Genomic DNA, 5,787 nt, shown 5'->3' with positions numbered 1-5,787 from the left:
AGGCCCCAGTGAGATTTGAACCCACGACCCCTGGTTTACAAGACCGGTGCTCTAACCCCTGAGCTATGGAGCCACCTGTAACACCAGCTCCTGTTTGCATCTTACTATTGTTAACAAGGAGGTGGGGCCCGAATAATCATTCTCGGTGATTCATCCCTGAACATTGACAGAATCTTACAGCACACAAGGAGGGCCATTCGGCCCATCGTGTCTGCGTCGGCTGTGTGAGAGAGATTAGTGCTTGGAAGTTGTAAAAGGAGGGAGAGAGGGGAATGAGTGGGAGAGGGAATGGGAGAGAGAGGGGGAAGGAGTCAGCCAGAGGGGAATGGGAGAGAGCGGAATGGGAGAGAGTGAGAGGCGGAGGAGAGAGAGATGGGAAGTCGAGAGAGGGAGGAGGCAGGGGAGAGAGAAAGGAAGGGGAGAGAGAGGGAGCAGGGGAGAATCTGAAAAGAAAGGCAAAAGAGTGAGAGAGAGGAGGGAGGAGAGGGGAAGGGGAGAGAGAGGGAAAGGGGAGAGAGAGAGGGAAAGGGGAGAGAGGGAGGAGGCAGGGGAGAGAGAAAGGAAGGGGAGAGAGAGGGAGCAGGGGAGAATCTGAAAAGAAAGGCAAAAGAGGGAGAGAGAGGAGTGAGGGGAGGGAGCGGAAGGAGAGAGAGGGGAAGGGGAGAGAGAGAGGGAAAGGGGAGAGAGAGATGGAGAAAGTGAGATTGCGGGAAAGTGAGAGAGGAGTTAAAAAAAAATGTAGAACGGGTTGTGATCTGGAAAGCAGAGAGACAGGGAAAGGTGTGAGGGGAGCCTGTAGTTCCAGGGTCAATCTCAGAGCTGTTTAATATTTATAATCAATGCCTTTGTGAATTGACGGTGAATTTAAATACTGAACTAATTTTAAGTAGGCCTCAGTGAGATTTGGACCCACAACCCCTGAGCTATTGAACCACCTGCCCTGGGTTGTGGGTCATTCCCCAGTTAGTGCTGTGTGTTTGAAGAATGAGGAGGGGTCTGTGAAACGCTCAGATTGTGCTTCATCCCCCAGACTCCTGCCTCCGTCTCTTCAATATTCGCTTCTCAACATCGATATATCGGGTCTTTCACGTAGTAAAACATCCCAAGGCAACTCAGTCACACTCTGCCTCAGTCTCTCTGTCTCTCTGTCTCTCTGTGTCTCTGTGTATCTTTCTCAGTCTCTCTCTCTCTCTCTGTCTTCCTTTCTCACTCTCTCTCTGCCTCAATCTCTCTGTCTCTCTGTGTATTTTTCTCAGTCTCTCTCTCTCTGTCTTTCTTTCTCACTCTCTCTCTGTCTCTCTATCACTTTGTCTCTCTGTCTCTCTCTCTCTCACTCACTCACTCTCGCTGTGTTTCTCTCTCTTTCTCAGTCTCTCTCTCTGTCTCTCTGTCACTTTCTCTCTGTCGCTCACTGTCTCTCGAGCCGGAAGGGGTTAGAGGGGGGAAGGGGAAAGTCAGAAGGGAAAGGAGAGAGAGAGAGAGAGGGAGGGGAGAGATTGAGGAGTGAGTGGAGAGAGAGGAGCGGAGAGTGGGAAGGGGAGAAAGCGGGGTAAAGGAACAGGGAGAGGGAAGGAGTGAGTGAGGGGGGAAGGCGAGAGAGAGAGAGAGAGAGATGGAGAGAGAGAGGAGCGTGTCAGTAGTTGTTATTACATCGATAGTCCACTAGGTGGGGCTCTATTAGAGGAAGAGAGAGAGAAGGGGAGAGAGAGGGGAAGGAGTGAGAGAGAGGGAAGGGGAGAGTGAGGGGAAGGAGTGAGAGAGAGGGAAGGGGAGAGTGAGGGGAAGGAGTGAGAGAGAGGGAAGGGGAGAGTGAGGGAAAGGAGTGAGAGAGAGGGAAGGGGAGAGTGAGGGGAAGGAGTGAGAGAGAGGGAAGGGGAGAGTGAGGGGAAGGAGTGAGAGGGAGGGAAGGGGAGAGTGAGGGGAAGGAGTGAGAGAGCGGGAAGGGGAGAGTGAAGGGAAGAAGTAAGAGAGAAGGAAGTGGTGAGTGAGGGGAAGGAGTGAGAGAGAGGGAAGGGGAGAGTGAGAGGAAGGAGTGAGAGAGAGGGAAGGGGAGAGTGAGGGGAAGGAGTGAGAGAGAGAGAAGGGGAGAGTGAGGGGAAGGAGTGAGAGAGAGGGAAGGGGAGAGTGAGGGGAAGGAGTGAGAGAGAGGGAAGGGGAGAGTGAGGGGAAGGAATGAGAGAGAGGGAAGGGGAGAGTGAGGGGAAGGAGTGAGAGAGAGGGAAGGGGAGAGTGAGGGATAGGAGGGAGAGATAGGGAAGGGGAGAGTGAGGGGAAGGAGCAAAAGAGAGGGAAGGGGAGTATGAGGGGAAGGAGTGAAAGAGAGGGAAGGGGAGAGTGAGGGGAAGGAATGAGAGAGAGGGAAGGGGAGAGTATGGGGAAGGAGTGAGAGAGGGGGAAGGGGAGAGTGAGAGGAAGGAGTGAGAGAGAGGGAAGGGGAGAGTGAGGGGAAGGTGTGAGAGAGAGAGGGAAGGGGAGAGTGAGGGGAAGGAGTGAGAGAGAGACGGGGAAGAGGAGAGACAGAGGGAACACCAACAATAATGTATATTTATATAGCGCCTTTAACGTAGTGAAACGTCCCAAGGTGCTCCACAGGAGGATTATGGGATAAAAATTTGACACCGAGCCACAAAAGTAGAAATTAGCGCAGGTGAAGAGGTCGGTTTTAAGGAATGTCTTGAAGGAGGAAAGAGAGGTAGAGAGGCGGAGAGGTTTAGGGAGGGAGTTCCAGAGCTTGGGGCCCAGGCAACAGAAGGCCCGGCCACCGATGGTGGAGCGATTGTAATCAGGGATGGTCAGGAGGGCAGAATTAGAGGAGTGCAGACATCTCGGGGGGTTGTGGGGCTGGAGGAGATTACAGAGATAGGGAGGGGTGTAGGTGCTGGAGGAGGTTACAGAGATAGGGAGGGGTGTAGGTGCTGGAGGAGGTTACAGAGATAGGGAGGGTTGTGGGGCTGGAGGAGATTACAGAGATAGGGAGGGGCGAGGGGCTGGAGGAGGTTACAGAGATAGGGAGGGGTGTAAGGGCTGGAGGAGGTTACAGAGATAGGGAGGGGTGTTGGGACTGGAGGAGGTTACAGAGATAGAGAGGGGTGTAGGGGCTGGAGGAGGTTACAGAGATAGGGAGGGGTGTAAGGGCTGGAGGAGGTTACAGAGATAGGGAGGGGTGTTGGGGCTGGAGGAGGTTACAGAGATAGGGAGGGGTGTAAGGGCTGGAGGAGGTTACAGAGATAGGGAGGGGTGTTGGGGCTGGAGGAGATTACAGAGATAGGGAGGGGCGAGGGGCTGGAGGAGGTTACAGAGATAGGGAGGGGTGTAAGGGCTGGAGGAGGTTACAGAGATAGGGAGGGGTGTTGGGGCTGGAGGAGGTTACAGAGATAGAGAGGGGTGTAGGGGCTGGAGGAGGTTACAGAGATAGAAAGGGGTGTAGGGGCTGGAGGAGGTTACAGAGATAGGGAGGGGGTGTAGGTGCTGGAGGAAGTAATAGAGATAGGGAGGGGTGTAGGTGCTGGAGGAGGTTATAGAGATAGGGAGGGGTGTAGACGCTGGAAGAAGTTACAGAGATAGGGAGGGGCGAGCGTCATGGAGGGATTTGTAAACAAGGATGAGAATTTTGAAATCGAGGCGTTGCTTAACCGGGAGCCAATGTAGGGCAGAGAGCACAGGGGGTGATGGGTGAGCGGGACTGGGTGTGAGTTAGGACACGGGGCAGTGAGCACAGGGGGTGATGGGTGAGTGGGACTGGGTGCGAGTTAGGACACGGGGCAGTGAGCACAGTGGGTGATGGGTAAGTGGGACTCGGTGCGAGTTAGGACACGGGGGCAGTGAGCACAGGGGGTGATGGGTGAGTGGGACTCGGTGCGAGTTAGGACACGGGGGCAGTGAGCACAGGGGGTGATGGGTGAGTGGGACTGGGTGCGAGTTAGGACATGGGGCAGCCGAGTTTTGGATCACCTCTAGTTTACGTCGGGTAGAATGTGGGAAGGAGTGAGAGAGAGAATCAGAGAATCATAAACATTTACAGCACGGGAGGAGGCCATTCCGGCCCATCGTGTCCGTACCGGCCGACCAAGAGCTACCCAGCCTAATCCCACTTTCCAGCTCTCGGTCCGTAGCCCTGTAGGTTACGACACTTCAAGTGCACATTCAAGTACTTTTTAAATGTGGTGAGGGTTTCTGCATCTACCACCCTTTCAGGCCGTGAGTTCCAGACCCCCACCACCCTCTGGGTGAAGACATTTCCCCTCAAATCCCCTCTAAACCTCCCCCCAATTACTTTAAATCTGTGCCCCCCGGTTATTGACCCCTCTGCTAAGGGGAAATAGGTCCTTCTTATCCACTCTATCCTGGCCCCTCATAATTTTATACACCTCAATTAAATCTCCCCTCAGCCTCCTCTGTTCCCAGGAAAACAAACCCAGCCTATCCAATCTTTCCTCATGGCTAAAGTTTTCCAGTCCCGACAACATCCTGGTAAATCCCCTCTGCACCCTCTCCAGTGCAATCACATCCTTCCTGTAATGTGGTGACCAGAACTGCACGCAGTACTCCAGCTGTGGCCTAACAGTGTTGTGTACAGTTCGAGCGTAAGCACAGGGCAGGGGTAAGGTATGCATTTAATAAATTTGGTGAATTTACAGAGTGCCCTCCGAGGGTCAAACCGATGTGGCCGTGGGATTCATTATTTGTGGAAAATCCCAACTGGATCATCTTGTGTCCATTGCCGCATCTTGAGCCTAAAACCAGCGAAGGCAGGAACTGGGAAATGTCAGGATATCACAGGAAGGATGTGATTGCACTGGAGAGGGTGCAAAGGAGATTTACCAGGATGTTGGCGGGACTGGAGAATTTTAGCGACGAGGGAAGATTGGATCGGCTGGGGTTGTTTTCTTTGGAACAGAGGAGGCTGAGGGGAGACCTCTATTCCTTCACCCAGAGGATGGTGGGGGTCTGGAACTCACGGCCTGAAAGGGTGGTAGAGGCAGAAACCCTCACCACATTTAAAAGGTACTTGGATGTGCACTTGAAGTGCCGTAAGCTACAGGGCTACGGACCGAGAGCTGGAAAGTGGGATCAGGCTGGGATCATATCATCATCATCGGCAGTCCCTCGGAATCGAGGAACACTTGCTCCCACTCGAAACATGAGTCCTGAGGTGACTGAACAGCCCAATACGGGAACCACAGTCCCTGTCACAGGTGGGACAGATAGACGTTGAGGGAAGGGGAGGGTGGGACTGGTTTGCCGCACGCTCCTTCCGCTGCCTGCGCTTGGTCTCTGCACGCTCTCGGCGACGAGACTCGAGGTGCTCAGCGCCCTCCCGGATGCACTTCCTCCACTTCGGGCGGGACTGGTCTTTGGCCAGGGACTCCCAGGTGTCGGTGGGGATGTTGCACTTTATCAGGGAGGCTTTGAGGGGTGTCCCTTGTAACGTTCCCTCTGCCCACCTTTGGCTCGCTTGCCGTGAAGGAGTTCCGAGTAGAGCGCTTGCTTTGGGGAGTCTCGTGTCTGGGACATGCGGACTATGTGGCCCTGCCCAGCAGATAGCTCTTGGTCGGCTGGTGCGGACACGATGGGCCGAAATGGTCTCCTTCCCTGCTGTAAGTTTCTATGAGTCGATGATATATCGGTGTCTCTGAGACTGGATGTGGAAAAGGTGGGATACAGACTGGAGGTGGGAAGTGAAAGTGCTGTGGGCAGATTGTAAAGTGCAGAGTGAGTGGTTCCTGTTGATGGTGTCGGCCTGTCGTCGATTGACGGTCAATTCAGTAACAGAAGCCAAAATTGAGT

At 54.0% G+C, this 5,787-nt stretch overlaps 1 non-coding gene across 1 annotated transcript; it reads right to left on the bottom strand.

The window, feature by feature from the left end:
• Window positions 1-73, bottom strand: trnat-ugu (transfer RNA threonine (anticodon UGU)). The gene has a single exon. It is a non-coding gene; the product is annotated as a tRNA-Thr (tRNA).
• Between the last annotated feature and the right edge of the window lie 5,714 nt (window positions 74-5,787).

This window comes from Pristiophorus japonicus, unplaced genomic scaffold, assembly GCF_044704955.1.
Source record: "Pristiophorus japonicus isolate sPriJap1 unplaced genomic scaffold, sPriJap1.hap1 HAP1_SCAFFOLD_523, whole genome shotgun sequence".
Classification (NCBI taxonomy): Eukaryota; Metazoa; Chordata; class Chondrichthyes; family Pristiophoridae; genus Pristiophorus; species Pristiophorus japonicus.
Note: the sequence above shows the minus strand (reverse complement) of the source record. Positions and strands in the feature narration are given on the sequence as shown.